This window comes from Nomascus leucogenys, chromosome 1a (assembly GCF_006542625.1).
Source record: "Nomascus leucogenys isolate Asia chromosome 1a, Asia_NLE_v1, whole genome shotgun sequence".
Classification (NCBI taxonomy): domain Eukaryota; kingdom Metazoa; phylum Chordata; class Mammalia; order Primates; family Hylobatidae; genus Nomascus; species Nomascus leucogenys.
The window spans coordinates 41,081,706-41,091,044 of NC_044381.1; positions in this window are offsets into that span (position 1 = coordinate 41,081,706).

Consider the following 9,339-nt stretch of genomic DNA (forward strand, 5'->3'; position numbering starts at 1 on the left):
AGCTGGGTGGGGCAGCAGGAACCTGTAATCCCAACTACCTGGGAGGCTGAGGAAGGAGAATCACTTGAACCCGGGGGGGCAGAGGTTGCAGTGAGCCGAGATTGTGCCATTGCACTCCAGCCTGAGCGAAACTCCATCTCAAAAAAAAAAAATTATGGGGGTACCATGCTGGCCTTAGATTGCCTATCTCCAGGCTTTTTTCATGTGAGAGAAAAACACATCCTAATTAGTGAAGCCTTTGAATCTTCAATCTCTGTACTGGCAACGGGACTGCTTTTTAACCTCTCCAAAACCTTACTATCATTGGTTTTTTAGCATATTACAATGATAGAAATTATTTATAGGTGTCAAAAGGGGCTTAATTCTTTTGCAATCTGGATATTTTGAGAGTCATTATAGGCAGAAGAAATAACACAAGCAAAGTTGTACAAGCTGGGAAAGACAGGCATTTTCAGGGACACATCAGTTACTTCCTGGAGTGTCTGCCTGTCTGCTCTCGCCTTACTAAGAGAAAGAAGGTGAAGTCATATTGTGGAGACCCTTGCTGCCAGGTGACACATGAATTCCATTCCCTTCATGGAGAACCATGGAGGCAGGGTGTCGCAGTGGAGACAACCTATGTTTCCATCTCCCTCCCTCTCTCTCTCTCGTTTCTTCCATCCCTCCCTCTGTCTGTCTCCATCTGTTTCCCTTCTTCCTTCTCCCCTCAAGTCTTCCCCTCTCCCCTCCCTGCCTCTCTCCCTCCAGTTGCAGCAGGAGCGTTCTCACAGAGTGCCCTGTCCGGGACAGAACAACTCGCTGGGGAACATGGATGGGTCGCATAGCTTGGAGAAGGAGCTGGAAAGCCGACACCCCCCACAGCAGGCGAGCCCAGCCCTGCTGGCTCTCTGTGAAAGGCTATTTCTGTGTTTCCTGTGTTCAGACCAAGACATGCCATCCTTGCCTGATAAATGCCCCTTTGTGCTGGAAGGGTTCTCATCAACCCATGAGATGCTCTCAGCCAGACCCAACTGCACGTGGCCCTGGGCTCTGCCCAGCAACAGGACTGCTGGGGCCGGGACCCCTGCCAGCCTAGATGCCATCAGAGCCAGAGACAGGAAATGTGGCATTCTGGGGAGCCGCCCTGGAGGTTGTGTGGCTTCTGCACAGCACAGGCAACATCCACAGGTGGGACAGGCAGCCATGCCATAGTGAGGCCCCAGGTCACATGCAGAGGCCTGGCTCATGGCCAGACCTACCTTAAATGTGGAGCTGGGAACTGAGGGGTCTGGCAACTCTGCTCCTTGGGATCCACTTCCTGAGCAGCAGTGGCCACAGGACGAGTCCCTGTGGTCATTTGGCCCCACCCACCCCATGCCCGGCCATGAGGACACACCTCACATCCTACCTGATCTGTGTGTGTGTATGTGTTTGTGTGTGTGTGTATGTGTAGACTGAGTCTCACTCTGTTGCCCAGGCTGGAGTGCAGTGGTGCGATCTCAGCTCACTTCAACCTCTGCCTCCTGGGTTCAAGCTGTTCTCCTGCCTCAGTCTCCCGAATACCTGGGATTATAGGCGCCTGCCACCATGCCCAGCTAATTTTTGTATTTTTAGTAGAGACGGGGTTTCACCATGTTGGCCAGCTGGTCTTGAACTCCTGACCTTAGGTGATCCACCCTCCTTGACCTCCCAAAATGCTAGGATTATAGGCGTGAGCCACCGCGCCCGGCCCCTACCTGCTCTTGACAGGAACCAGGGGGTCCCAGGGGCTGTCCCCTGCACAGTGCCACTTCCCTGGCAGCCCCCCCCCCCACAACCCCCAGAACTCCACGTCCACCTTCCTTGGACTAGCATATTTCAACTTCCAAATTTTTCCTATAGGCTTCAGTTAAAAGAAAGGAATGGAACCAGAGGTTCGCCGCCAAAGCAAGATTCCAGGGAAATTTGGAAGGAGAAGCACAGCTGTGGAAACCAGAGTTTTCAGACCATGAGGCACAGATGGCCTTCAGATGAGGCCGACAGTGGCCGGGGCAGAGGGCAGAGGACAGAGAGCGAAGGGCATCCCCCCTGCTTGCCGTCTGCAGTCGCATTCTCTGCAAATAAGGTCGTCTGGGACCCCTGCTTTTCAAGGTTATTGTCCCAGATGATGCATCTTTTTTTTTTTTTCTTTGAGATAGGGTCTCACTCTGTCACCCAGGCTGGAGTGCAGTGGCGAAATTTCCACCCACTGCAACCTCCGACCCCTAGTTTAGGCAATTCTCGTGCCTCAGCCTCCCAAGTAGCTGGGATTACAGGCATGCGCCATCACGCCAGCTAATTTTTGTATTTTCCGTAGAGATGGGGTGTTGTCATGTTGGCCAGGCTGGTCTCGAACTCCTGACCTCAAGTGATCCGCCTGCTTCGGCCTCCCAAAGTGCTGGGATTACAGGTGTGAGCCACCACGCCTGGCCCCTGATGACATATCCTTGACCAAAATGAAGGCGACACTCGTTTACCTGCTGGCCTGAATGTGCTCACCAACCCTCTACTTGACCCAGTGAGGACGTCCCCAGCCTGAACACAATTATCCCAACCAGCATGAAAACATGTGGGCTGACTCTCTCGGGTGTGGGACAGAGTCCTCTTTAGGCCTCATCCCTTCACGGATTTATGCAAGGAAAACAACTAAAAATGGTGTGTTTACAGTATGTTTGTTTCCAACATGCTACACTGATGACTCCTGACTTTTCCACAGTGGAGGGACACCTGCCTCATGCTGAGGGACAGTGGGAGGGTTTGTGGGAGGCACTGGGCCCCGGACTTGCAGGGGGCAGCTGCTCAGAAGCAGGCCCTCCCCTACCTGTGGCCCTGCGTCAATCCTCAGCTTGGCCCACGTCCCCGCCTCAGGACTTGCAGGGACAGCTGTGCCCAGTGGCTTGGAGTAGGGTTCCTGGGCCAGCAGCATCAGCCCCTCTGGACTGGTCCCAGTGAGCTGTGCTCTCCCAGGGTTCTGATACATGTCCAAGTTTGAAAACCACAGGCCCAACCAGAAACAGGACCAGACAACTCCCTCTAGGCCGGGAGTGATGGTGTTCTACTGGTGTGAGCTCATGCTCAGAAGTCGCAGGCTGACCCCTGTCCCCTCCCTGCCACAGCACAGGGAGGGAGTGGGGACAGGAGGCTTCCACAGCCTGAGCCTGAAGTCCCCGCCCCACCGCAGGCTCTGCTGACATTCACAGAGGTCTCCCCCAAGGAAGCTAGGGGCAGCCTTGGGCCTGAGGTGGGCTGAGATTCCCTAGGCAGGACAGGAAAGGGCTTTGCCTTGGCTGCGAGGTAGCTCCTGGCACCTAGCCACAGTAGGCAGAGGTTGCAGCATGGACTCAGGCAATCTGGATTTGAATCTCAGCTCTCAGAGCCCCAGTTTCCCCATCTGTAGAAAGGACACAACAACCCCATAATGAGATCACGCACACCACACCTGGGCTACAGCGTGCTCAGCAGTGACTGCTGTTGAAACCCACCCAATAGTCCCATAGACAGGCTTTCTTTTCTTTTTTATACATATATGTATTTTTTTCTTGAGATGGAGTTTCCCTCTGTCGTTGAGGCTGGAGTGCAATGGTGAGTTCTTGGCCCACTGCAACCTCTGCCTCCCAGATTCAAACGATTTTACTGCCTCAACCTCCCAAGTAGCTGGGATTACAGGCACCCACCACCACGCCCAGCTAATTTTTTTTTTTTTTTTTTTTTATGGAGTTTCACTCTTGTTGCCCAGGCTGGAGTGCAATGGCGCGATCTCAGTTCACTGCAACCTCTACCTCCGGGTTCAAGCGATTCTCCTGCCTCAGCCTCCCAAGTAGCTGGGATTACAGGCATGCACCAACACACCCGGCTAATTTTGTATTTTTAGTAGAGACGGGGTTTCTCCATGTTGGTCAGGCTGGTCTCAAACTCCTGACCTCAGGTAATCTGCCCACCTTGGCCTCCTAAAGTGCTGAGATTACAGGCATGAGCCACCATGCCCGGACCCATTTCAAATTTTTTAGTAGAGACGGGGTTTCGCCATGTTGTCCAGGCTGGTCTTGAACTCCTGACCTCAAGTGATCCACCTGCCTCAGCCTCCCAAAGTGCTGGGATTACAGGTGTGAGCCACTGCTCCCACCTTTTTATTTTTTTGAATAAATCACCGCACCCAGACAATGAGATGGCTGACCCCTGATTCACCATGACCCTTTCTTGCCCTTCTCTAGTTCCTGTTTTCTTACACATTGTTATGATTTTTTCCCTGCTCTATAAACCCCTAGTTCTAGTCAGTCAGGGAGATAGACTTGAGACTGAGCTCCCGTCTCCTCAGTTGCAGCACCTGATTAAAGCTTCTTCCTTGGCAATGCTTGTCTCAGTGACTAGCTTTGTGTGGTGAGAAGCAGGACCTAGACAGAACCCTGGTGTTTTGGTAACACTTCCATACTCCGCCTCTCAGTGGGGGTGGTGTCACCACTTTTTCAAAAAAAATTTTTTTTTTTTTTTGAGATGGAGTCTCGCTCTGTTGCCCAGGCTGGAGTGCAGTGGCGCGATCTTGCCTCACTGCAACCTCTGCCTCCCGGGTTCAGGCGATTATCCTTCCTCAGCCTCCCAAGTAGCTGGAATTACAGGCACTAGCCACTATGCCTAGCTAGTTTTTGTATTTTTAGTAGAGACAGGGTTTCGTCATGTTGGCCAGGCTAGTCTCCAACTCCTGACCTCAAGTGATTCGCCTACCTCGGCCTCCCAAAGTGCTGGGATTGCAGGCATGAGCCACTGTGCCCGGCCCTCAAGTTTTTTAGGAAAACAGCCATAACTCATAGCTCTGGACACCCCAACAGCCTGGGACGGGTGGGAAAATGTCTTGGAGGCTGTCAGGTGCTAACAGAGGGAAACAGCTCCTGTTCAGCCCTCTGAACCTCCTGGGGCACGGGGTGTCCGTCGAGGGGGCTGAGGGTGGGAAGGGGAAGCCTGTGGGCCCCAGTGGACCTGGTGATGAGGCATGTGTGTGCAGAAAGGATGCCTTCAGGGGCATCTGGGAGTTTCTTGGAGGAGGTGCCCCAGACTTGGAGAAGGAGGACTTTGGTCCCAGGCAGAGGAGGCAGAAGAGACGGGCCCTGCTGGCTGGGTACACAAGCCCCACCAACATCTGATGCGAGCTCACACTGGCCCGTTAATGGCTGTGCACTGATCCCTGGGCCAGGTACTGTGCTTTGAGACCCAGCTGACTAAGGAGATGTTACCTAATTGTAGCCCCAGGGTTGGGCCTTCAGCCCAGCTGGCTCCCTGAATGGGCCAAGGCCAGCAGATGAGGCTGAGCTCGGAGCTCGGCCTGGGCTCTTGGGAGAGGAAGGGGGAGGTACCCAGGCTGAATCTGACTCGCAGGTGGACATCTGTTCGCCAAACCACAGACCACCTGCCCCGCCAGAGGCCCATCCTTGCTCCCACCCTCTCTGGACCCATGGCTTTGTGGCCTGAGTCAGCGGTTGATGTCAGGACCAAGAATAAGAAGCCCGGGCGGCCCCTGTCATTAGTGGTTTGCTGGGCATGGGCTGGGCCGAGCAGGCTGGACAGAGGGACGCCTGGGAACTGCCTCTGGAGGCTGGACAAAGAGAACGTGGCCAGGCCATGCCCCGGGCAACCACCTGGGTGGTGGGCAAACAGTCGGCAGCACCTGGGGGCTTTGAAGTAGATTTCCCTTCCTCTGGGTCCACTGCCACTGAGATGCTGGCCTTTCGGGGAGAAGGGCGGACAACACTCACACAAACACTGGCACTGACCCAGGTGCAGACACATGGTCTACACTCAGGTGATGATGGGAAGGAGCCAGTCATGTGGCTATCTGGTGCAGGATATTCAGGTGGAGGAAATGGGGAGGACAAAGACCCTGAGGTAGAGAAAAGTCGACAGAACAAAAGAAGGGGATGGCCAGCGTGGAGTGGGTGAGGGGAGGGCAAGGAGTGGGGTGATGTGGGGGCTCAGGTATGCAGGGGCCAGGAGTGAGGATGGTCACGGGGAGCCTTCAGGGAGATTTAAGCTGTTCGGTGACATAATCTAACTCACTTTTCCAAAGTAGAATTGACATCAGCTCTATTAGAAAAAAACTAAATTGGCTGGGTGCGGTGGCTCATGCCTGTAATCCTAGCACTTTGGGAGGCCGAGGCGGGCAGATCACAAGGTCAGGAGATCAAGACCATCCTGGCTAACACGGTGAAGCCCCATCTCTACTAAAAACACAAAAAGTTAGCTGGGCAAGGTGGCGGGCGCCTGTAGTCCCAGCTACTTGGGAGGCTGAGGGCAGGAGAATGGTGTGAACCCGGGAGGCGGAGCTTGCAGCGAGCCGAGATCATGCCACTGCACTCCAGCCTGGGTGACAGAGTGAGACTCCGTCTCAAAAAAAAAAAAAAAGTAAAAAACTGAATTATAGCAGGCTCTGAACAGGATAGTTGTTTTTTTGTTTGTTTGTTTTTCCCTACTCACACCTAAGAAGTCTGGAGGTGGGCAGCCCAGGGAGGCCTGTGCTGCAGGCATTGTGGATGCAGGTTGGTTCTGTCTTCAGCTCCACTATTGAGGCTCCTATGGCCAAGGTCTCCTCAAGGTCCAACATGGCTGTTGGAGCTCCAGCCATTACATCCACTTTCCAGCCAGCAGGATAGAGGAAGTAATAAAGAATGGCACATCCCTTCTGTTTAGGGTTCCTTCCCTGATGTTGCACACAATACTTTCATTGCCAGAATGTAGCCATAAGGGTACCTCTAGCAGCAGGGAGACAGAAATGCAGCTCTGATTCTGGGAAGCCACTGGTGCGGCTGAAAGTCAGCAGCCTGTGACTGAGGGGGAAGAAGAGAACAGATAGTGGAGGATGACTACTCTCCCTGCCACTTTTTGTGGCAACTGGGGACAAGAGCTTTGCTGGGCACAGATGTCCATAAATGCAAAGTGGCATCAGCCCCAGCCTGGCAACTGGGAGCCCCAGTGGGAGAGACGGATGCACAAATGGGCAGGAACAGAGCAGTGTGTCTGGGTGCAGCAGAGGAAGCAGGGGCCAGCCTCCTGCTCCTGCCTGTTCTCTGCCCGCAGTGCAGCTGGACCCCTCCACATCTGCTGGCCTGGCCTCGCTTGCTCTGTAGACGATAGCATCCCACTCCCGAATGCAGATGGCCATTATCCACTTAGCGATTCCCTTGTGGTGGACGTCCACTTTGTTTCTGTTGTTGTGGCCTTCTAGGGCCAGCTGTGCCTCGCTGTGCAGCCTGGACACATTGCTCCTCTGTGGTGGACAGCATGAGAGGCTCTCATACCTGCGTGGTGCTCATCTCCCATCACCTGGCCCCTTATCATCCTTGACCTGGCTGTGCCTCCCCTCCCATTGAGCCCTGCCTGGTGACCTTGGCGAGTCCCTCGGCTCTCTGAGCCTCTGCCATCCCATCTTTAGTGTGGGGATGATGGCATGGCACCTCCTCACAGGCCTGGGCTTCCTTCCTCTGTCCTTCTGGAAATGGGGTGGCCACGCTACACACCCACCTCCCTTATCTCCCCGCTCTGTACACTGACCTGGTGGGAGCTGTGGTCCCTGGGGACCGCCTGATAGAAATGCAGACCCCCGGGCCCACCCTGATGCCAGGTAACAGCTCCTTCAGGTGGGTGGGGAGTGGATAGGCCACGGCTGGTGCTGGCAATACCACAGGCTTCCAGGGAGTTGCCATTGCCCTGGGCGGACTGCCAGCCCCGTCTTCCTCCTGCTCACGTTAGCAAGAGCATGTGCAGGCGGGCAGGTGGGCATGCAGAGCTGGGTCGCCTCGGGCATGCTGCACCACTTTGCCAAACTCGCTTTCTCCCTTGGTGATGTGGAAATGGCATCCCTGCCTGCAAGCCTCTCCGAGGTGGAGGAGGCCAGGGACTGGCTGCTTCTGAAGGCTTTCTGTGGGTGAAATAATGGTCCATCTGACCCACGGACCTTTCAACAGCTTGGTGCTTTCACCGCATGTTCCCCCAGGTCCAAGAGACACAACTGTACTCCCCATAGTACGCGGTGGGGGTCGCTTAGACCGTGCTCAGTCCCAGCTCCTAGGACAGTGGGTGAGTGGGAGGTCCAGGCCTCCGGTGTGCCTGTCCTCTGCCCCACTGCGGTCTCATTCTTGGTCAGAGGGATGGAGTCACCTGCTTGAGGTGGCACTGTGAGGAGCAGGCTGGGGTGACGCCTCCATGGTCCTCACATGCCATCTTGCCATATACCCACTTTACATATGAGGAAGTGTATCCCAAGCCAGAAGGGGCAGATCTGAACTCAACACAACGCCAGCCCCAGAAGAATCCACTAGAGTCTTTGATGGGGGAGAGGGATGCACCAAGCCTCCCCAGGCACCAGAGAGGCATGCTGAGATACCCTGTGGGCTCCTCCACAGAGGCCTGGGGCCTCCATACATATACAGTGTTTGTGTGTGCACGCCCACCCACACATAGGGCTGCTCTGCTGGGGCACCTGCCAGCCCGTTCCTCCTAGCCACACCCCTCCTCTGTGTCTCTCCTGCGGACATGTCCCTCAGCTCAGGGTCAGCATCTAGAAACTGGTCTTGGACAGTTCATGCACTCATGGTCTCCTGGAGAACTTGAAAGTAGGTGGTTGGGCCCGGTGCGGTGGCTCACGCCTGTAATCTTAGCACTTTGGGAGGCTGAGGCAGGCAGATCACAAGGTCAGGAGATCGAGACCATCCTGGCTAACACGGTGAAACCCCATCTCTACTAAAAATACAAAAAATTAGCCGGGTGTGGTGGCAGGCACCTGTAGTCCCAGCTACTTGGGAGGCTGAGGCACAAGAATCGCTTGAACCTGGGAGGTGGAGCTTGCAGTGAGCCAAGATCGCGCCACTGCACTCCAGCATGAGCGATAGAAAGAGACTCCATCTCAAAAAAAAGAAAAAAAAAAAAGGTAGATGGAAGGGACACGGGGGACACTGTGCCTTTAAGACTTGTCCTGGGTTGGATCCAGCAGAGAACAGTTGGGTAAACAGCATTGAGCACAGTGGGGAAAACAGACACTACATACTCAAATGAGGATGACGGAGCAGACGAGAGAACTCCAGCGCTGCAGCCTGCCTGAGCCCTGACACCCACACGTCCTTCCAGCAGTCCCAGGAGCTGAGGAAACTGAGGCTGGGAGAGGGTCTCAGACGACCAGCACAGAGCAGGTTTATAAACCCGAGGCTGATTTCCCAACTATCACTGGTGCTGCGACCCTCTCAGCTTCCTCTTAGAAGGTGGGAATGGGGCCGGGCGCAGTGGCTCACGCCTGTAATCCCAGCACTTTAGGAGGCTGAGGCGGGCAGATCACCTGAGGTCAGGAGTTTGAGATCAGCCTGG